Source organism: Lycorma delicatula, chromosome 2 (genome assembly GCF_047948215.1).
Source record: "Lycorma delicatula isolate Av1 chromosome 2, ASM4794821v1, whole genome shotgun sequence".
In the NCBI taxonomy this organism is placed as follows: Eukaryota; Metazoa; Arthropoda; class Insecta; order Hemiptera; family Fulgoridae; genus Lycorma; species Lycorma delicatula.
In genome coordinates, this window is record NC_134456.1 from 210,240,113 (window position 1) to 210,263,765 (window position 23,653).

The 23,653-nt window shown below is 35.4% G+C and overlaps 1 non-coding gene across 1 annotated transcript; it reads left to right on the plus strand.

Moving 5' to 3' along the window:
- Window positions 1-2,051: 2,051 nt before the first annotated feature.
- LOC142320686 (U6 spliceosomal RNA) lies at window positions 2,052-2,158 on the plus strand. The gene has a single exon (XR_012755472.1). It is a non-coding gene; the product is annotated as a U6 spliceosomal RNA (small nuclear RNA).
- The last annotated feature ends 21,495 nt before the right edge of the window (window positions 2,159-23,653 follow it).

Genomic DNA, 23,653 nt, shown 5'->3' on the forward strand with positions numbered 1-23,653 from the left:
CAAAGAGTCCTCGCAAGGCACGGATTGTTGTTTCCACACTGTCGCAGATCATGGCCACGTGTTTGGAGTATTTGAGGTGTTTATCCAGTAACACCTCTAGATATTTAGCACTTTCCACCTCGACAATTGCCTCTCAATTATAATGAGGCCAAGTAAACACAAACTCACGCGGGATAAGAACAGACGATACCATTCTGCGTCGCGCATGCATACTGCACTACTTCTCCCACTAGGCAATTAAATTACGCATTTTATTTTTGACGCGTTCTTTACATCAGTTTAGTTTTGTATTTCTTTGTGTAAAGTTTAATGTATACCATGCCTCCCGAAAAAAAAGTGTCTCTTCGTGGATAGATGACTATCCTGGAATATTTATATACGACGGAAATGTTTTATATTGTCGAGTTTACGAGAAAAATATTTCGTGCACAAAAAAGTTTAAAATAGACTAGCAAGTCAAGACAAGTCTTCAAATCACAGGATTGCAAAAGAAAGGCCCATGACAACAACTTGCAACAGTGCCAAGTAGCAGTGGTTTCACTTCCAAAAGTAAATAAAAAAACTTCTTTAGCATGGATTTATGTGCATTAGCATTGTCTCAGGTTATATTCCTCTTCACGAACTTACAAATTCTGCTTTCAAAGATTTTTTGCGAAAATATTGCTTGAAATAAAATATACCAAATGAATCAACATTGTGTAAAAATTACATACCAACAATTTATCTGCATGTTCTGGAAGAAATACGCAATGAACTCAAGGATAGCATTGTTTGGATTTCAGCTGACGAAACTACCGACACTTTTGGCCGTTACATTGCGAATTTAATTGTCGGTGCATTAAAACTAGTGCCCTCTTCTTCCTATTTGGTGGCCTGCAAACAACTTTAAAAGACAAATCATTCTACGATCGCCAGATTCGTGAATGAGGGTATTAAAAAAATTTTTCCTGAATCTTCTGCAGATGAAAGACATTTTATTTTTATCTCAGATGCTGATCCTTATATGATCAAGGCAGCCAAAGCTCTTCAAGTATTTTATCCGAATTTGATTCATGTGACGTTCTTTGCTCACGGACTACATCGACTCGCTGAAGAAGTACGATCCACGTTTGGGAATGTAATTAAACTGGTTTCATCAACAAAGAAAATGCTCGCAATAAGGCTTATAAAGAAAAACTGCCAAATGTGTCATTACCTCCCGAACCAGTGATAACTCGATGGGGAACGTGGATTGAAGCTGTGGTGTTTTACAATGAACATTCTGAGGCCATCAAAGGTGTAGTAAACGACTTCGATAGTGTAGAGGCTATGACAGTTTGTCAGTCCAAGGAAGTATTTAACGATTCTAGTATATAAAAAAACGTAGCTGTGATTAGCACTTATTTTTCCCACATACCTGCGAGTATTAAAAAGCTTGAAACTCAAGGTTTGGCGTTGACTGACTCTATTCATTTAATGAATAAAATCCGCCAAACGAACTCCGTATTGCCAGAGGTAATCCCGTGTAATCTTAAAGAAAAATTTGAAAACATTTTGAACAAGAACCCAGGCTTTGAACCTTTGTGTAAAATTGATAGTTTTATTAATGGGACGGGTGCACTTTTACCAGAAACAATAAGTGTTAACATAGCTCCCAGATTCAAATACTGCCCAGTATTTACCTCAGTGGATGTGGAGCAATCCTTACCGAACATTTGGAACAGTACCTGATTGTTTACGTTTACTAAAGTAACAAAATGTTAAATAATTGTTAATTATGTAATTTATCGATGTGTTATTCAACTACTTGCTAACTATAAGCTGATTTTGAAATAAAAAAAATAAAAATTATTATTTTTTATTATTTAAAGTTGCATTTTTTTACACTTTTTCATATTTGACATGCATATTTTAAGCACTTTTCATACATATTTCAAGCTTTTTATGTTGCATATAACCCGATCTCTATTAATTAGCTTACAGTTCAGAACATTACAAATTATTCTAAAACAATACAAAACAGGCTACGTATATTTTATCTATAAGTAAATTAATGATAATAAATATTTTTCGTACTTGCTTCGGCAGTACATATACTAAAATTGGAACGATACAGAGAAGATTAGCATGGCCCATGCGAAAGGATGACACGCAAAATCGTGAAGCGTTCCACATTTTATGCCCTGAGGTAAATAATCCCCACGTCTGGAACACAACATCTATGTTCCACGTCCAGGGCGGCAACAGCTGTACTTACGTACATTACATATAGCTGGCTAACGGGGTTCCGAGTACTGTTCTCGGTAATCTTTCATTTTCGGCCGAATTACATCTACAGGACGAGTTTAAGGACTGGGTTTCACGGCCACCTGCAGGTACGACACTTTTTAACGATTAAGGACATGGATTGATACCACCATTAGAGCTGGCGATGTGGCGGTCACGGTCGAAGTTATTTGCAGGTGTAACGGAGGCCTTTCGCTGTCCACATTTCCCCCGCGATGACAAGCAAGTAGTTAAGGTGCCCATGTTGTTCGGGGCATGGGAACCCTGAAAACCTCGGTGTGTAGGGGCCTGGAGTCAGTGCAGAGACTGCGCATCCGCTCTCTGCCAAGACATATGCCGGATCCACCGGAGTACCGGAACGGACCTCCAGGGTTGGTAGCCCTGGAGTGGGGTGTGTGCCCCCGCGGCTAGCCTTACTACAGAAGGGACCAAATGTTCATGCAAGCTGAACAACGAAACGTGGCAGAGGGTTCATGTAAACACCTTCGTCTAGAACCGGCCGTTTCGCCTGAGGCAAAACGGAGAAACAGCGCGGAATCAAGAGAAATTGAAGTTGAGGCTAGGAAAAGCTTGCAAAAAGCTTTCTTCAACAGAAACGTTCCAAAGCCAAAATATTTAGTTATCACAAAAGAAGACGGTAATTTCTCGAAGGTGAGTCCATTCCTCATTGCTCGAGAAATAAATAAATGTGCTGGAGGCCCTGTTAAGGAAATTAGAAAAACTTTCACAGGACTTCATGTAGAGACTGTAAATGATATACAGTCTCAGAAGATCCTAGGGCTGAAAAAAATTGGAGAATTGGCTGTACGTGTTGATCCCCATGGCACACTCAACACCTCAAGGGGTGTTGTGGTCTGTCGGGATCTCTTAAACTGTTCAGAGCAAGAAATTGTTGAAGAACTTGCATCACAAGGAGTAATAGAGTGTCGCCGATTGAACATGAGAAGGAATGGTGAAGTCCTTCCTTCAGCATCTCATGTTCTCACATTTAACCGGCCTACTTTGCGTAGAAACTAAGAGCGGGAATACATCGATTGGATGTGCGGGCATTTGTCCCGCAGCCAATGAGATGCTTTAAGTGCCAACGTTTTGGCCACACCGCTATCAGATGTGAGAGACCAAAAATATGTGTGTGCGGCGATGAGTTGCATGAGGGAGAGCCATGTAAAGAACCTCCTACATGCATCAATTGTAAAGGAACACATTCTTGTAGATCCAGGAACTGTCCTGTCTACAAAGACGAGGTAGCTGTGCAGGAAGTAAAAACCCTGCAAAAGGTCAGCTACTTCGAAGCAAAGAAGATTGTTAACGCCCGCAAGCCTAGAGCAACAACAACTTATGCTCAGGCCGCGGCTGCTGTTCCTGCTCCTGCTGCGGTTGCTGTCGATGAGAGTCAGCTCATCAACAATCTTGCGCCTACTCTGGCAAACATGATTGAAAGGATCATTGAAAACAAGATGAAGCCTTTCAGCAGTAAAGAAGCTGCTAAGCCAAAGATAGTAGTACAGTCACCCGAAGATAAATCAGTTAAAATGAAAGTTGCTCCTATAGAGAAAAAAACGGACGCCAAAGTAGAAGTCCGTCTTAGTGAGATACTTATTGATAATCCGAAAGTAACAGTTACAGAATCTGTTATGGAGGCTCCCAAGCCTCCTGCAACTGAGGTGGCCTCTAAACCCCAGAGGCCACAAAAAATCACACAGGGGGGGGCGAGTGTCCCCCCTTTCACAGGCGGTGACCGGTGCTACCCCCGTGTCGGGGGGCGGCCAGGTTGCCGCCTCTCAATCGGTGCCTGAAATTGGCGCCGATCCATGCACGTCGTTGTCGGCGGCTTCGGTGGTCTCCGATTTGGAGACCGGAAGCTACACGAGCGACAACGTTCTCCGCGAACACGATGCTGTTCGCAATATAGAGAAAAGAAGAAAGAAAGGATGGCCGAAAGGAAAACCTAGGCTATAATTTAACTTAAAATCAGCGAGTCGATTGTACAATGGAACATCAATGGATGTTTTTCAAACATCCATGAGCTCCAACGCTTGGTACATGATGTAGACCCGATTTGTATATGTCTGCAAGAAACGCACTTCAGCTGAAATGAAAATTTTAAATTAAAAGGATATGATACATTTCGGCGAGATCAACCGCCAAATATTAGAGTTAGAGGTGGAGTAGCCATACTAACATCGACCAGAGCTACCGCCGAAGCTGGTGATCTAAATACAAGCCTGCAAGCGGTCGCCATTAGAATTAAGCGTCCGCTTCAGGTCACTGTTTGCAGCATATACTTGCCGTATTTTGATTGGGATAAGGATGACATAGCAAGATTAATTTCTGAGCTTCCCCTACCTGTTTTACTGGTGGGTGACTTTAATGCTCATAATTCTCTCTGGGGTTCGGATCGAGTAGATCCCCGCGGAAGAGAATTGGAAAGGTTCCTGATGAATTCTAAACTTATGCTTTTAAACGATGGGTCAGGAACCTTTTTCAATGCCAGAGATGGATCGACGTCCTGTATAGATCTTGCACTGATAAGCGGATCGATAGCACCGAGGTACAGCTTTCATGTTTTAGACGATTTGCATGAAAGCGATCATTTCCCGGTGCAAATTGTAACTGATGTTACAAGAAAAATATATCCCATCTCTAAAAGATGGTTGTTTGAAAAGGCAGATTCGACGAGCTTCACAGCTAGAACGATACTCCCTGAAACAACTGGAGTTATTGGGGACGATGTCGACGCTATAACAAATGCGATACTTGAGTCAGCATCGAGATTCATTCCCAAAACATCTGGGAAACTTACGAAACGACCCGTTCCATGGTGGAACGAAGAAATAAGTGAAGCTATTAAAAGAAAGAAAAGAGCGTATAACGCCTTCAAGAAACGTCCTACCCTACAAAATCTTATTGCCTTTAAAAAATACAGGGCGTATGCAAAACGTTTCATGATTGACTCGAAGAAACGATCCTGGCAGCAATACGTGTCATCCATCGACAGAACCACTACTGCATCAGATGTTTGGAGGAAAGTTAAGGCGATTTATGGGCGTAAAAATTTTGCGCCCATAACTAACCTTCAAGATGAAGATGGAATTAAGGACACTCCAAACGAAATCGCAGAGCTATTGTCCAATCACTTCGAAAAGGCCAGCAAAACGGCTAACTATGAAGAAGATTTTCGAGCGAAAAACGAAGTTCTCGAAGGTCTACTAAATTTTAGAACTGAATATAATTACTCATATAATGTACTATTTAAAATGGAAGAATTCGTGAAAGCGTTAGAAAAAGCAGGCAATACAGTTGCTAGTCCGGATGAAATCCATTATAATATGATCAGGCAGCTGAATACCACTGCAAAACGCAGATTATTAGAATTGTATAATCAAATATGGCGGGTTGGAATGTACCCGCAGCAGTGGAAAAAAGCTCATGTTGTTCCAGTACCAAAGAAAAATAAAAATTTAACAGATCCCAAAAGCTATCGTCCTATCTCCTTGACGTGCGCTATGGGAAAAATTTTCGAAAAAATGATTAATAATCGACTCGTTTGGATTCTGGAAAAAAAAAACCTGATATCACCATATCAAGCAGGTTTTCGGCAATACCATTCTACCACTGATCAAATGATTAACTTAGAGAACGTTATATATAACAGCTTTATTACAAGGAAACATTGTGTCGGAGTCTTCTTTGATCTTCAGAAGGCTTTCTATATGACCTGGCGTCATGGTATAATGTTCCAGATACATGAATGGGGCATTCGTGGCAAACTGCCAATCTTATTGAGCAACTATATGAATGACCGTACTTTTCAAGTACGTGTCAACAGCGAATATTCATTTATAAAAATCTTGGAAAATGACATATCACAAGGCTCGCCGTTGAGCGGTACCTTGTTTATGATTGCCATTAATAAATTGATATTAGCCATTCCAGTAGAAATCAGCAAAAGCGTCTATGTTGATGATTTGGCAATTGTGTATGCCAGCAACAAGACTACTGTGGTGAAATACAAATTGCAACGAGCGATCAACGCTCTAAATGAAGTTGCGAGGAATAATGGATTCCAATTTTCACCTGAAAAAAACGTGCTGTGTACACTTCTGTAGGAAGAGAATTCTTCATCAAAGTCCTACATTGACAATCGGCAATGATCCAATACAATAAAAAGACAACGTGAGATTTTTAGGACTAGTATTGGATAAATCCCTTACATGGGGATTACACATATAGGACTTGAGTGTTAGATGCAAAAAATCCCTAAACATTATCAAATGTTTATCGAATATTAATTGGGGCTCAGATAAAAAGATATTGTTGAGACTGTATAAGGCATTGGTTCAATCGAAACTAGACTACGGATTTATTGTATATTCATCCGCTAGGAAGTCGCATTTAAGAAAGTTAGACGTAATTCATAATAGCGAAATTAGGTATGCGACAGGCGCTTTCCGCACAAGTCCGGCAACAAGTCTAATGTCCGAAGCCGGAATAATGCCACTACATTGTAGAAGAGAGATCCTTTTACTAAGATATGCAGCAAATATATGGGCTTTTCCTGCCCATATAAATAATAAACTTTTCATGAATCATCCAATGGCTGCAGTATATGAACGTCGTGTACCTATTCCAGACCAGCCGGAATTAGGTGCCACGAATTAAGAAGAAAATACGAAATTGCTATTCCAGATACAATAGCAATTTTCATAAGAGAAATACCGGCATGGCTTTTGCCAGCGGAAAAATACAAGGTTTGATCTCTCTCAGGGAGAAATAAAAAAAAAGCCAGCAGTGATCATCAAACAGGAATTTTTGGCAACCGTCAGTAGTTACGAAGAACATATTAGAATTTATACTGACGGTTCTAAAACCGAACATGGATATATGGATGCTCCATATATGTAAATGGAGAAGCCCATTGTTGGAAACTGCCAGATATGGCCAGTGTTTATGCGGCAGAACTTACTGCCATTCAGCAAGCTCTTCGCTTCACAGAACATTATTCTGAAGAGAGAGTGCTAATTTGTTCCGATTCCCTAAGTGCACTTGTTGCAATTCGGAACAAAAACATTAAGGATGTCCTAATTACAAACATCCTGTCTATTTTATACGTTTGAAATCAACGAGGACAGCGATGCGTATTTGTATGGACTCCAGGGCATGCTGGTATTACAGGTAATGAAATCGCAGACGAAGCTGCCAGAAAGGCAACAGTCTGCGATGATTTGGATGCATTTCCTGTAAGAGTGACTGTCTAACTAACGTAGTTAAAAACAAGTGGAATACTGAATGGAGGAGTTTAAATACAAAATTAAACTCAGTTAAAACTTCTCCATATAAATGGAAAAGCGACGTGAAGTTGACTCGCCGAGAACAAGTAGCTGTAACCGGACTTAGAATCGGTCACACGCGATTAACAAATTCATATTTGTTAACCGGCGAAGAGAGACCAATGTGCGGTGTTTGTAATAAAACACTCTGACAGTCAAGCATCTAATAGAAGAGTGTACCATATATGAGGACCTCAGAAAGAGGTTCCGTCTTAGAAATGATATTACTGCTGATCTGGATAATGGAAATGAAGAAAAGATAGTTGCATTTTTACACGCCAGTGGACTCCTTAAAAGTCTATAAAAATGAAAATAAAGCCGTGATAAAAGAATCTCTAAGCGGTAGTTTTATATATATATATAAGAGAGTCTCGAAGCATGGCACGTATAGTGACGGGAGGTAGCCCTCTTGCCTAGGCCATCCTGGCTCATCTGCATTCAAGAGCGGTGAGTCGGGGTGTGTCCAATGATGGCATGGGGGACCCTCAAGGGTAAACTGAGGGCGCGAGGCTATGGGTAAGTGCAATGGATGCTTGTAGCCTTTTTATAAGGAGGAGTCAACTGCCACGGCACCCTGGCGCGACTGATACACTGCTAAACGGCGGTTCTGGTCGCCCCGAGGGTACTTAAACAAACAATAAACGAGACACGTAGAAAAAAAGGAAATGGTATTGATATCTTGTATTTTTAATTTCATGGTCTTTTGAGAACCTTACCTCAAATTTTAATATCGGGGCCCTTTACACCCCGCAAGTGTTGTGCTTGTCCTTGTCTTTTGTGTCTTAATGTTTTTGTGTAGTTTGTGCTTTTAAATAAGATGTAAGGGCCCTTTACACCCTTACATATGACGATCCTGATGGTGATACCAATTTGTTTCTAAGAACGTGACGAGGGCTAATGACCTTAGTAGTCGATGCCCGTAAAAATTCAAGGAAAACAAATATTTTTCACATTATATTTTTCTTTGTACCCCCTCCAAACACCCAGCAAATTAAGAAAATTTTATTTGAATATCGTAATAAAAAAAAGATTATTAAAAGATATGCTTTTAAAAATATATTAAAAATAATACTAATACATTTTATATAAAAATATCTCTTCACATTTTTAATTATTTGTACGATTAGAAAAACGCTACTCACGCTGGAATAATAATAATTCTTCGAATTATTTTGCAATAATCTTGAATAATTTTGTAGTCGTGTTAACATTCAAAAGACTGCTTTAGAATTGTCGATCTTAAGACCGGTCGTGACCGATCAATTTTTATCGTATGGTACTTGGAATGATAAATTTTTTGTGAAAGAGTTTAATCTTCGATCAAACGTTTTTACTTGCCTAGCATCACAGCTCTACAGCTATGCTGCTTGGAAGAAAGTATGGTAATCAATCAAAAAATAATGCACGGGTTTTTTTGCATTCCCAATCTTTCATGACCCAGGGACCTGAAAAACAAAAAAAAAAAAAAAAAAAATTTTGGGAATATGTTCGTATGTACGTGTGCCGGTGAGTTTGACTAAGTTAATTAATTTGAATTTTGTTAGCTTAATAAATTTTGACTGAATAAATCGATTTTGATGAAATTTTATATAGACTCGTATACATAGGAAGCTTTGTCAGTGAAAGTTTGGGATCAATATTTCCGGGGGATGGGATCAAAAGATTTTTGGGGTTAATTTTCCCAAAATTTTGCAAGCATAACTTCGCTTTATATTAAACTCAGTACATGCGTGCACGCTTATTTTACCATTTTTTTTTTAATTTCCTCAAAATTCACCTTCCCTAAAAATTGAAAAAACTATCTTTTTATTTTTTGCAAATTTAATAACAGAAATTTTTTGTCTTCCTAGTAGTACTGCAAGTGATCAAAAAAAATACTTTGGGAACAATATTGAGGCTGGGGGAGCCAATCAAAGTTTAAAAATATAGATTTTTTGAATTAAAAAAATAGTTTTTTTTGGTTTATTTTCAAGTATCATTATTTTTCCACCGTATAAGAATTAATAATCGACGCCAGAAAAGTATTTCACATGTATACGATTGTAAATGTATATATATATATATATATATATATATGTATACAATGTAATTGTACTTCATGATACACTCTGTATATATATATACAGAGTGTATCACGAAGTTCTCCCGGGACTTTCACAACCTATTCTACTCGAGAAAATAACGGAAAAAGTTCATATAAACGCATTTCCTAAAAGGCTTCCATTGCGAGTCACTAGTACGTTTGCTAGTAAAAGATTTCGCTTGGATTTCAGCTGTCCCGATGAAATGAGGTCGTACTGAAATTTTTATAACCTTAATTAAGGGACAGAATTAGTGATATCTTATAGTTTTGACCAAAAAAATCGAATAAAATAGGTCTCGTATATGCAGTAGCTTTTGAGAAATCTGGGGTGAAAACCAAATTATTGGGGTAAAAAACCCTGTTTTTTTTTTGTTTAACGTATAATAACATTGTTAAATGGTAATAAACACGTAAACCTTGTAGAGAATTTAATTTTGAACAAAGTAGTATAAGATAACTCGAATAAAACAAAAGTTAGAAAAATTCAAATTTTTTTTCCTAACAGTAAACTACACCAAAAGAAAGTGCAAGTAGAAATAAGCATTTAAGCGGTCCGGTTATATGAACGGTCCAAACAGTTTTCTGATGAAACGGTGGAATACCGTTTCATCAGGATTTAATTCTGCCCGCGCATGCCCATTGCTTAAGTTGTTGACGCTATCTAGAGTGAAATTTGCCGGTAAACAAAACATACTTGTAGAGTTGTCGATTTGTATTCCGCCAGTTGCAGAACTCCAAGCGAAGTAGACCGTCTCCTGGGCGTAGACGCAGATGTCGAACTGGCTGTTTATGATAAGGACTTGTTTTGTTTAAGTGTACTCCAAACCACCGAATGCAAAATTCCAATCTCCATAGAAAGACGTCGTTTACTGACGCCTGGACTGACCTGAATTTCATCGATAATAATTTTATCAGTAACAGCATCGTGTTGAACTGATAGTTCATAGCTGGTACGAATAGTAGGTAGTGATTTTGTTTCCCGAAAATTACTAAAAGTTGCGCTGATTGTTTTGGGATTCTGAAATCTAGCGATTCGAAGACGTATTTCATGTTCTTCTGCAGCAGCAGAAGAAATCAAACTTTCTAAACCAAAGTCATTTACAGACTTCCAGAGGATGATTGAGTCATATCTTACCAACCGTAAATAAATTATTAAAATTTCAGTTTTTGTTAAGAATACACAAATAAAATTCAGGAAAAAAGGAAACTCTAAAAAAGTGGAAACAATTTTCATTTGAATCGTTCATTTCGAACGGTGAAAAAAAGTTCACATTCCAATGGAAAAACTAATTGTTTTGTTTGTTTGTAATAATTTACTAACCAGTATCCATTTAGCAAAAAAAAAAGAAAAAAATTAAAAAAGTTTCAAACGAAAAAAATTAAATAGAGTATGTAATTATTTTAATTAATTCTTTAAGTAGTTATAAGCTAACTTAATAATTACGGCCACTGATGAGTGATGAATTTTTATAACATGTGAAAAATGTCATTCTGACTGGGATTCGAACCCAGAACCAACCGGATAAAACTCACTCTCCCACAGAGAGTTTCAAATGAGGTGTCTTTTCCCACCCTGAAGGAATAGTCTTTTTGTGATTTATTTGCTGGAATATAAATTTAACAGAGCAAGAATAAAATTATATAGAACTTGAAAAAAGTTTCGTAAGAAACTTTTTTTAAAATTTTGAGTCCTCTTCCGGGTAATAAACAAAACTCTACAGTAATACCGGGTTACTCTAAGTAGCGCATAACTCGAGTACAGCATAGCTCTAGACCTAGAAGGAAAATATGATGATCAGTCAAAAAATTGGGTATAGGTTTTTTGATTTTTCGACGTTTCACGATCCAGTGGCCCCCTCCCAAAAAAAAAAAAATGGACGTATGTACGTATGTATTCATGTTCGTGTGTCGGCCTGTTTGAAACTTAATAACTTCTGATTGGATAAACCGATTTTGATGAAATTTGGCACAGAGACAATTTGTCGGTAAAAGTTTAGGGTCAATTTTCTCAAAATTTTGCAATCATAACATTCCACTATATATTAAGCTCAGCACATGTGTATGTGCTTAATTTACCGTTCGTAAATTTCAAAATTCGTAAAAAGCTAGCTTTAGCTTTGTTTATTAAGCTATGTACATAGCTTAAGCGGCCCTCAAAACACTTTGGGGGCAATATTGGTGGTGGGGGAACCGATCAAAGTTCAAATATATCGATTTTTTAAAGCTTTTTTTAGTTCATTCAAAATTTAATAATAATATTACAATAAAATTTCATCATTGTATGAAAACCCCCCACCCCGAAAAAGAAATCTTAGGTAACTTTTTATCGGTTGTACATTTAGCGGAGGAATTTGTTTTTAGTTTCCTCCATTTAACGTAATAAACGTAGAAAAATTAAAACTTTTCTTGGACGATGATTTTGGAAGTGGTGAAACAGAGGAAAGTAAAAAAATTCGATTTTTAAAATCATTTAAACTTTTTTCCTGAATCATTATTTTTCCACTGTATAAGAATAAATAACCAACGCCAGGAATGTATTACAACTACGTTGTCAGCTTTTTTTTTTTTAATTTAAATTAACTAGATTTAAATTTGAACCGTTCTACATAGTCGCAATAATGATGTGTTTTAATATCATTAAATATATAAACGCGAGTTAATTTTATATTCTGTCACGTAATTAGCGAGAGCTTTTCTAGTATAACCGAATTATTATTACAAATATGAACAACTTAAATGCACCTTGTAAGCACGCACACCTGGTTGTTACAGCAGTCAGTCACTTTATACAGACAATGAATAAAATGACGAGTGAATTAATGTACTAAATTAATTACGCGGCACATGCCAAGCAGCCACCTATAATAAAAGGTAGAGCAACCGATAATTTTCACATGAATAATATAATATGAACCTATTTTATCAGGCTTGCTAGAGTAAACTCTATCGTTTCCCGGACTAGAGGAGGGAACCTTAAGCTTTTAGTCTATTCTCTTATTCCTTTATACAAACAGTAATGGTCGAACAAATATAAACAACCAATAATATAACAACGGAAGTCAGAAATTATAATACCGAGAACGTAAGCCTACTTTCCGTTGTCGATTCAATTTTATGTTAGTAATAAATTATTATGATTAGCAAAAATATGTATTGCATATATTTGAAAATTAATCGATAGCCTGGTAAATAAAATAAAATTACTAAATTCACGCGGAACAAGTCGGTGCTCCTCCTGGTTCTACATATTATTTGTTAACCTAAAGGAAACTTCGTCAAATTCTAAAACGTATTACCGAAATAAATTATTTATTTTATCTGATTTTATTTTTTTATACCAGAAATCCCTAAAATTCTCCAAAAATCGTAAATCATAAAAAAAAATCTATCGCCGCTACATGAGGAAGGTCATCCCCGTTTGAAATTAAAAAAATGATTTCTATAAAAATTACGTATTCTGTAATTCTATTTGATATAATATTCAAATAAAATTGAAGTGTATTAAAAAAAGAAACCTGGGCGTATTAATTTAAAAAATGTTTTACCGAAAGGCTTAATTTTCTGAACTTTTTTTTTGTTTTTGTAAATGAATTCTCTGTCAAGAGGGGGAGAGTGACCAGTTAATAAATGTTTCAAATTAAGAAATATCAGACTTTACTAAGATTTAAATAATTTTAATTAATGAAACTAGTTAAAAAAGTTTATGCTTCATGTTCGTTAAAATAAATCGTATCACTCATGTATAACCCGTTACAAACTGTAGAACAGACAAACTGAGAGAATAGAAAAAACTGAAATAAACAAAGCATTCTACTTTCGCATGGAAATATAACGTGAAAATAAAACGTACCTCGTAAATTATTTACAGACTAAGAGCTAATCGCAAGGAATGTAACAAACTTTCAGGACAACTGGTGAAAATAAAGAACAAAGTTCATAAAAATAGGTTCGGAAACGCTTCGTTAGTGTGTCGGCTGGCGAATGATTTCGCCCTGATTTCTGGGACTTCGGTAAAATTAGGCCAGACTGTAATTGCTGGAACCCAAATTATGGAGAAAATTTAGTGGTTTTATCTGAAATCTGACTTGAAAAATAAAAAAAAATAGTTCCGGAGTTATATTTTTAGTAATTTTCCAAAAAAATTGAGGTAAAAGACAATAATGAGATAAAAGATTAATGTCGAAAAACATAATTATGTTTGGCGGTAAAATAACTTTAATATGTAATCCTACCCTACTAAACGGCATCTACATGTGTGTCTGTGTGTGCGTTTCCCTTAGCTTAGAACCGGAGTGTGCCGATCACTAGCGGAAAATACCGATTCGTTAGTAAATGTCTCGTGGTAGTCAGGTGTATACTTGTTATATTATTATATATCGATATACCGTATATATATATATATATATCAAAGTTTTTGGAGTACTTTTAAACCGGATCCGAATTTTCGGACGAAAATCGCAAATATCTCGAAAATGGTCGGTCCTAGCGCTGTGAAAAACTTTTTCAATCTTCTTCGACCATCCCCAATCTGCTCACAGAGGTACCCGTCGGATAATAATATTTTCAAGAGCTCCTTTGGCGCCGTTTGGAAATTGGGAAGGGGATGCGATGGGGTGCCACCGTAATATCTCGGCAAGCGCTCCTCCGATTTTCGCGATTCAAACGGCGTATGTATCAGCAGGTCAAGCGCTAACTGTTTAACATATCGGGTACACTCTTGATCAACCGAATTTTGGTTATCCGGAAATTAAATCGTTTAGCCCTATGTTTTTAATTGGATTCATCCACCGTAAAACGTACCGATCCGATCTTTCGCTAAATACGCTCAAACCTGTACGCTACAGCAGCTGTAAACTATAAAATTATGAAGACTAAAAAGTATAAAATAAAAAATACATTAAAAAATGTTTAAAACACCACTCTTAAATTAAACATACAAAAAGGTAAAAAATAATTTTAGGACGGTATCTCAGAATGGATTTGACAACAAAACTTTCGATGGTGATATGTCAGTGCGTTTAGTTAAGTGTGGTGTTTTAAACGATTTTTTACATATTTTTTATTTATTTATGTGATTGCTTTTCTTCATAAAATAATGAATTATAAACAAAATGCAGGCACCGGAATGTACCGATCATTAGCGGAAAATCCCGATTCGTTAGTATCAACTTCTAGAGTTAAATTTCTAATTTAACTTTCGTTATAACAATTTTCATCATTAAAAAAAAAAAATATTTTTACAGAAGAGGTAATCAGTTTTGGACACCCAGTAATCCCATTCCGAGAAGGCGCCCGCCAAAGCAACCCACCCGAAGCGCCTAGCTGCGGAGGCATGCCGTAGAATCTTTGCTTCGGTACTTCGGTGCTTACCTACCATTGGATCGTTGCTGTCTTCTCAATGTACTGCTGAACGGGAAGTAAAACAGCAAGTCGGAAAAGAAGAAAACTTAATTCAGCACACTGAACGTAGCCCGGGCATGAGTATTAAATAAATTTCTTACCGTTCTGTTTTAACACAAAGTAAGGTGTGGCGAATATTTCGAAAAGATGAAATCCATCCTTTTCATCTATAAAAGGTAGAAAATTTACTTCGTAGCAATGTTCCTGTACGTTTAAATTTTTTCATTGGTTTCTGTAAAATGTTAACGCGGATTCTATTTTGTTTACCGATGAAGCCTCATTTAATAGATGTGTAGAAGTGGAAATTTTAATTCCATTTCGAGATTCTGGGACTTTATTCATAGCGGTTTCCTCAGAATTAAATTCTCGATAATTTTTGTTTAAAATCTTAGTATCTTTTACCTTTTCTTTCTTTCTTTTTCCTGTTTAGCCTCCGGTAACTACCGTTTAGATAATTCTTCAGAGGATGAATGAGGATGATATGTATGAATGTAAATGAAGTGTAGCCTTGTACAGTCTCAGGTCGACCATTCCTGAGATGTGTGGTTAACTGAAACCCAACCACCAAAGAACACCGGTATCCACGATCTAGTATTCAAATCTGTGTAAAAATAACTGGCTTTACTAGGACTTGAACGCTGTAACTCTCGACTTCCAAATCAGCTGATTTGGGAAGACGCGTTAACCACTAGACCAACCTGGTGGGTTTGTATCTGTTACCTATTTTTAATCAAATTATTTTACGCCAAACAAAAAAATTTGAATCTAATTTTTTTGTATTTTACCCCAGATATTTCGAAGAATACTAAAAATACAGTTCTGGAGCGTGTTTTTTATGTCATATTTAATATAAAACCACTAAATTTAGCCTTTTAATTTTGATCCCAAGAATTACACTCTAGATTTTACCGAAGGCTGAGAAATCAGGAAAAAATCGTTCGCCAGCTGACACTCGCTAAAGCCGATCCTAATCCTACATCCTTACGATCCTACATTTATATAAAACGTCTTTATTTTCACCAGAAGATGTCTTGAAAGTTTGTTATATTTTTTATGAATCACCTGTACAATTCGTGACGAATAATTATTTCAATCACTTAATGAAAAAAATTGTTGTATAATACCATTTTTTATTAGTTATTTGATATCCAGACAAAGGTTTACCAGGTTTTTATAAATAAAATTCATCCTATTTTATGAATTTCATTCACGGTAATCTTATATTAATTTTTATATACGTGATTTGGTCACCGATTTAAAAGTATTACTGCGTGATAAATGATGCAATAAAACACGATACGTTCTCTGTTTAAGCTTTACTACTCGTCGGATCGTAAAATTATTCGGATAATTTTATTATTAAAACTATCTTAAAATTTCAATAAAAATTATTCTGATTGGTCTAGCGGTTCTTGAGTTTTAAACAAATATTGATACGTGCATACAAGAAAGGACATTTTGATTTATTCATTATACGCCTGTAAAAATAATAAATGAAGTTATATAAATATTTTATTAGCGGTAATTTTTTATTAGCTTATTTCATTAATGTAACCGTGCACGTACGATTTCTTATTATTTATATAAAACATAAAATCTATATTCTATATTAGTGACATTTCTTTTTCTTCTGTCGAAATTTTTCTAGTCGAAATTAGTTGAAATAGTTTACAACGGGTCATAAATTTGCAACTGAAAATATTCAAAATTACATCGGTTTATAATAGGCTTTAAATTCGAAATACGCTGTTTTGAATGATCTTTGTCTGTCTAAGATCGATCTCTTCAAATCGGTTCCAGTACTGTAATCGTTTTCATTTGGTTCTTGTACACATCTATTGGGAGTAAAAATAAAACAAAAAAGAAGATAGTTAAAAATATTTCAGCTGTTTGTGAAAAAATCAACTGAACTTAACTTTTAGTCTCCTTAATTCACCTTTTCCGTTGTTCCTCGTCGTTAATTTCGTTTCTCTTATACAAGTAGCACAGAACGTGGCGGATGTCATCCGTTCCGGTTTAACACCAGAATTTCGGGTCTACTCGAATTTCTTTCTTCTTTTTTTTAACGCATTCCGAATGTTATCAAAGCATCACAATATCGCTTTCCAGATAGGTCAAGGTCAACCCACTGGGTTAGTCTAGTGGTGAATGCGTCTTACCAAATCAGCCGATTTGGAAGTCGAGAGTTCCAGCGTTCAAGTCCAAGTAAAGTCAGTTATTTTTATACGGATTTGAATACCAGATCGTGGATACCCGTGTTCTTTCGTGGTTGGTTTTCAATTAACCATAAATCTCAGGAACGGTCAAACTGAGACCGTCCAAGACTATACTTCATTTACATTCATACATATCATCCCCTGAAGTAATTCCTAAACGGTAATTCCTGGAAGCTAAACAGGAAAAAGAAGAATGATAGGTCTCGGTCGTTCTCCCTTATTCTCCCCCCCCCCTTTTTTTGAACGTCATTGCCACGATTTATATTACGTTTATTGCTGAACGTATAAAAGCTGTAGTAATGAAATCTTTTCACTCGAGTTCATGTTCATTCCTGTCTCTTTTAAGTTTAAGATAGTGATGTGTTTCAAACAATTCTGGAAGATATTCCCATTTTCTGGCCTACTCAATAAACGTTTGTGTTCCTATAAGTATCCAAACGCTTCAAATATTATAATTTCAGTTTCAGTTTTCATTAATTTGTATTTAATTTTTTCAAATTTTAATTTTTTTTGCGTATTTGCGTATCTATTTGAACATCTTTATTTTTTAATGTAAAGCAACGATCTAAAAATTTTTAAATATTTTCCCCGAAATTTTGGTACAATTTTTTGCCAGATATACGCACAAAATAAATGAAAAGAGTATAATGGACAACCATCGATCTCATTTCATTTTTATTCTTATAAAAACTGTAATTATGTTTCCATTTAAGATTAAAACTTTTTTTTAGACTGGAATGACTTCCGGGAAAAACACAAATGTATTTCGTATTATTAAATCGGAAAACATTAAAATTTGAACATTTTTTTTTATTCGTCCAATTTTTTTTTTTTACAAAAGGAACAACGTAGAAGGCGAACAGGCACGCAGAGAAAAGGGATTGATGTATTTATCTCTTAACCGTTCAGCGACACTCAACCGTACGCTATCGTAGCCAATGTGTCACGTATGATTTCGTTTTATTTATATAGTTACAAACTCTAATTGTTGTTATGTATGAAATGAATAATAATAATAGCGAACGTTTTTATTTAATATACAAACAATTAATTTAAATAGGATTTCGAATTTAGGTGCAAAAGACATCGATAGTTCTAGTAAGAGATTATATACTTCGAACACTGTAACTCGTACTTATGAGTCTGTGATAATTCTGCTTTGTAGTATATTAATATAGAAGTTAGTAAAATTTGAGTCGTTCAGAAAACTGTCATTTAAATTAGTTAAACCTTATTTATGAGGAAACCTTACGATATGTATCCGTGAAACTACGCTGCTCTGAGCATTTCACGCTCGATAACATCGAACTTTCAAAAAAACCGTCATTACATGATCGTATGACAGATCGTAACGGGTACAAAGAAATAGATTTTTGGGCTATTATAAAACTTTAACGGTGCATTTTATTTTCAACGATCAGCCGAGAGGGTTAACAGTGTATCGTTATATTTGATTCCGCTCCCAATATACCCTATATTATTTGTAGTAAAATAATATTTATAAGAAAATAAAACGCTTAGTAAATAAAGAAGTAATAAATTTACAAGGATACGGTAGTGACTGGATTAAAAGGGCTGGAAAAAACAAATTTATTTCTATAAAAAAAATAAATAATACAAATATCGATAAAACATGTTATCCGAAGTGAAAAAACCCAGAACTGTTTGAAAAATTTTACCACTTTTTTATAATTTGTAAGGTATCGCAACAAAGCCGTTGAAATGTACGAGCACGAAATGCACGAGCCTTAGATCGCTTTTGAATTTGGCACATCTATTTTAAAGAACACATATCGAAAGCCGGCTTACTACGAAACGCGTAAGGTTGTAATCGGTTTCCTGTTTCTTTTCATTCGAATTCGGTTTACTACGTATACCGTATAGCAAATCCACGGATATAAATAATATTCAATACTGCTAGTGATATTTTTAATGTTAATAGGAACCGGTTGTCTTTTGAACGTACTTAACGAGAGAGAAAACAATTTTAACCAGATTGTTTTCGACCTTAAGTAGTTTAAATACAATAATACCCGTAAAATTATCGAGAAAGTTAGTGTAAACATAAAAATTAATTTATCCCTTTCTGCTACAAAGCGACGAGCTACGCCCAAAAAATAAGTATGTAGCGTAGCAAGATTAAAGTTTTAATGTCGGAATGGGTCATAAAATGGCTACAAAGGACCCGTAAAATATAGCTCAAAAGGTTTTGGTTACTTGATTCTCAAATTCATCGCCATAGTGGTAAAAGAGCAGTTACATATATTTCGAAAACTAAATTTCTTTAAAAAAAAAAAACAAGAGTAAAATATATTTATATAAAAATAACACCATCAGTTTTAGAAGTCTCATCATATTCATTTCGATCAAAATTTTTACGAAATAAAATTCTTAGGATATATCATTCATTTTTTACTTCCTTGTACGAAGTAAAGGAAGCATTGTGATCGCGAAAAATTTCGGTTTTCGGATTTCAACGGAAATATCCATTTTGACAATTCCTAAATCCATTTTGACTAGTTTCGGCTTGACGTCTGTACGAACGTTTGTATATATGTATCACGCATAACAAAAACGATTAGCCGTAGGATGTTGATATTTTGGATTTAGGACTGTTGTAACATTTAGTTGTGCACCTCTTCTTTTGATTGCAATCGACTGAACCAAAACCGTCTAAAAAAGCCGAAATTCCAAAAAAATCTGGATTGTATATTTTCTCTTAACTGCAATAATAAGCCCTCATTGAGAGTTATTCAACGATGTATAAGTTGTATTTACTTTCACTGGTTCCAGAGTTATAGCCAAATAAAACTTTAATTAATGAAATATTTGTATCTTACAAGGGAAAGGCACATCGATTCGAGTCAAACTTCATATCCTTTTTTTTTAACTGTTTTGTTTTTAATTCAAATATATTGATTTATTAATAATTATTTACCTCTGATTGAAAAAAAAAAATTACGATAAATAATATTCAATAATAACAATAAAAAAAAGAATATGAAAAAATATCAGAAGTTATTTATGAAATAAAATTTTACGTACTTTCATTAAAAATAATGTATATGTTTAACTTAATAGGCGTACAAGGAAGTCATGTTGTATCCACATCAGATTTTTTTAAAATAAAATAGATTTGTTTACATAACGTTAATGTTTTTTTTTTATTGTATTTTATCGTTAAATATTTAATTTTTTTTTTCTATTTTATCTTTCGTAATTTATATTCAGTATTCGTATTTTTTATATTCAATGTTTTCACGTGGAGTGAAAATTGGTCATAAGAATATAAAAAATGAACGAAATATTTTAACATTTAATTCATATTTTTCTTAAATTTTTACTTAGAAATTATTCCATTGGAAAATATAAAAAGTCGGCGCAAAGGGATGCCTAACTTTTTCGATTTCGTCATCGAAAAATTTTTTTTTCAAATAGTCGTAGGCTTTTTAAATATTAAATTATCAGTATTAAAAGTAGTAATTTACGTAACATCAATTGAACGTGAAGGAGACGGAGAATGTTTACTTTTATTAAAGAGTAAACTTAAGACAATAAACTTATGATACAGTTCTTGTCTTATTCGATTTTTTAGGTCAAAAAAACACCCGAGGCCATCAAATTTACCCGTTAATTTAATTCCAAAATTTTCAGTACGGTTTTATTTTATCCTTGGAGTAGAAAAAAGGGCGAAAGTTTTCGGTAGCTTAAAAAAAAAACGAAGCGATTCCGAACCGAACTATTGCTTATATGAAATTTATTCTTTATTTTCACTTTTAGAACTAGTCTTGAAATTCTTTCCGTTTCTTCGTGAAACGTTATTTTGTATAGTAGCAGAATATGCTGTACCTGTACAGGGAAAATCCGTCCGTGTCAACGTTGCTTTGAGGTATACAATACGTATCGGTGTCTTAGATCAACTTTTGCCTGCAATTTCGTTCATTCAACGGGCATAATATGGCATTAAATCTTATAAAAACAAATAGTGGCCGAAATTGTAGAATAAAAAGCAGGAAACTGATTTCCGGTATTCAATTTTTTTTTTGAGCGAGCCTCAACAGTTGTGGTCATTAGCCCGTAATAGTTTTTATTTTATTTTCGGTAATTCAAATTTTACAGAAGCTTACGTTTATTATAGATCTACGGTTATCTTAATGTTTCATTTACTGTTCTATTTGCGTATCAGACTCGATTAATGGCGTGAAGATACGCGTTAATTCTGCATTTAAGGATATTTAATTGATATTTATCGATAATTAACTTCTAATTTATGTGTCGTTTTATAATATCCTGCTTGCGTAACAGATTTTGATTAATATTTCTGTAGTCTGGTGCGGTGAAGAGTATTAACTCGGTTTTGAAAGGTGGATCCTACGGTGAATAGCGTGTGTGTGTATGAGATTTTATCGATCCATTATTTTACGTGTAAAACAACGCTAAAGTTCTCAGATGTTATCAAATATTTCAAGTTATTTCAAAGTTACTAGTTTTCTTCTATATATTCAAATTAATTATTTTTGTACTCGTTGAGGATTATCATCGGACGATCCTATTTCAAACGATAGTCTTTCGTACGAGTTACTTATAACTCCAATACGGAAGGTAGATAGACGAATTCAGCAAAAATAGAAAAGATTTTTGCTTTTCTTAACCCGCCTGTCATTAGAAAAGACTGCAAGGGGAGCGACTGAATTTAGTAGATACCTTTCAGAACCGTATGTAATACTTCAGCGGTTGGTGGTATTCAAACCGGTGCTTATTTCTTCGGCCGCATATATGTTCGTGTTTATTTGAGATCATGAAGTCTAACGGTCTTAGTGATCGCTGCCGATACGACCAGAAAAAAGGAAAATATTTCATTAAAATTTCCTAATCCTTTAAAAGCTTTAGATAATTGTACGGTAGACGTTTAATGCGAGAAAACTGCATACCTTTGTCTGAACTCAAAAAAGAGCCTGCTGCTGGTTCGGTTGCGTCTTCCATATCTAATGTGAAGAGTATTGAACAGATATGTGTGGTGTATTAAGATGCAAAATCATACCTCAAGAAGCGATTTAAGAGGAGATTTAACTTACATATGCTGATAAATTAAAGATTATAACAACTCACAAAATGTGGAAGGACTACGGTATAGTTATTTTATTTTGTCATGAAACATTATATTTCTGTAGCGAATTAATTCGCCATAGAAGATTTTGGAGCTTGTACGCGGGAATATGGAAATGGAATTTTGTAGCGTTTGAAAAATACCATGCCTGACTGGGATTCGAACTCGTGACCCCAGAACGAAAGGCCGAGACACTACTACTTCGGCACGGAGATCGGTCTAATATAATAATACCGACGTTTGCTAACATTATTCTCAGTCTTAACATCAACAAATGTTTGACGTAAAACGTGTTTAAAATCACACCGAAACAAAAGGGTACAGAACAAAAATTTGTAGCGTAACGCAAACGTCTATATCATCCTGCCTTAATAACTCCCTAATTATTAATCTCAGAGATGGAAATGCGGTGTCATTTTATAACTTACACGGTCAACTCGCCGATGCGACTTTGAGTTTCCGTCACTGTTGAGCGGGTTTGCGGTGAGGGGGGGACAACGCAGATCGGGCAAAACTGGCGCTCTCGCTCATTACCATTAAGTGTAGCTCACGACTTAGACATGAGAGCGTGGTGATTCGTGTGTTTGTGAATTTGTCGAGATACATCGATTTAAGTAATAATAAATGTATTTTAGACAATATTTATGTCTAAAAAATTAAAGTAAACGTGTAAAAAAAATATAAAAATTCAATATATCAGCCTCAGCCCGCGCAAAAGCCAGCTGTTGGAAAGGGGAGGGTATGGGCGACGCACAGGTACCCCGATGTCCGGTGCCGATCGAACGAGAATTTTTCGGGAGCGTCGAAAAACTGGCATGGCGCGCTCGGTGAACGACGCCGACGGCGCGAGCACCTCTTCCGCTGCTTATTATGCCTTATGTGTCTTACTTCTCATATCACAGACCGATGTTGAACAAAATCGTCGTCGAATATTAGTCGAAATAAATATCATGCACCATTTGGCGTCTGTTTTACGTTAAAATTAAATTTAGTACGCAGTCAGTGTCTCGTTTTTATTTTAATCCGATACACTAAAAGCGACTCGCTGACTTACAGACCGACCAGTTTATCTATAGTGCTGGCCAAATTAAGGAAATAAAAATTTTCCATTGGAGACTTCTAATTTTGTTAAAAAGAATACGATTGTGACTCTCCCATTTAACTGTACAGATAAGTTGGTCGTTCTGTAGCTCGGAGGAACTTCATCCAAGGTTTGTAACGTTTTACGTTAAACCAACGGCTGTGCGCCCAG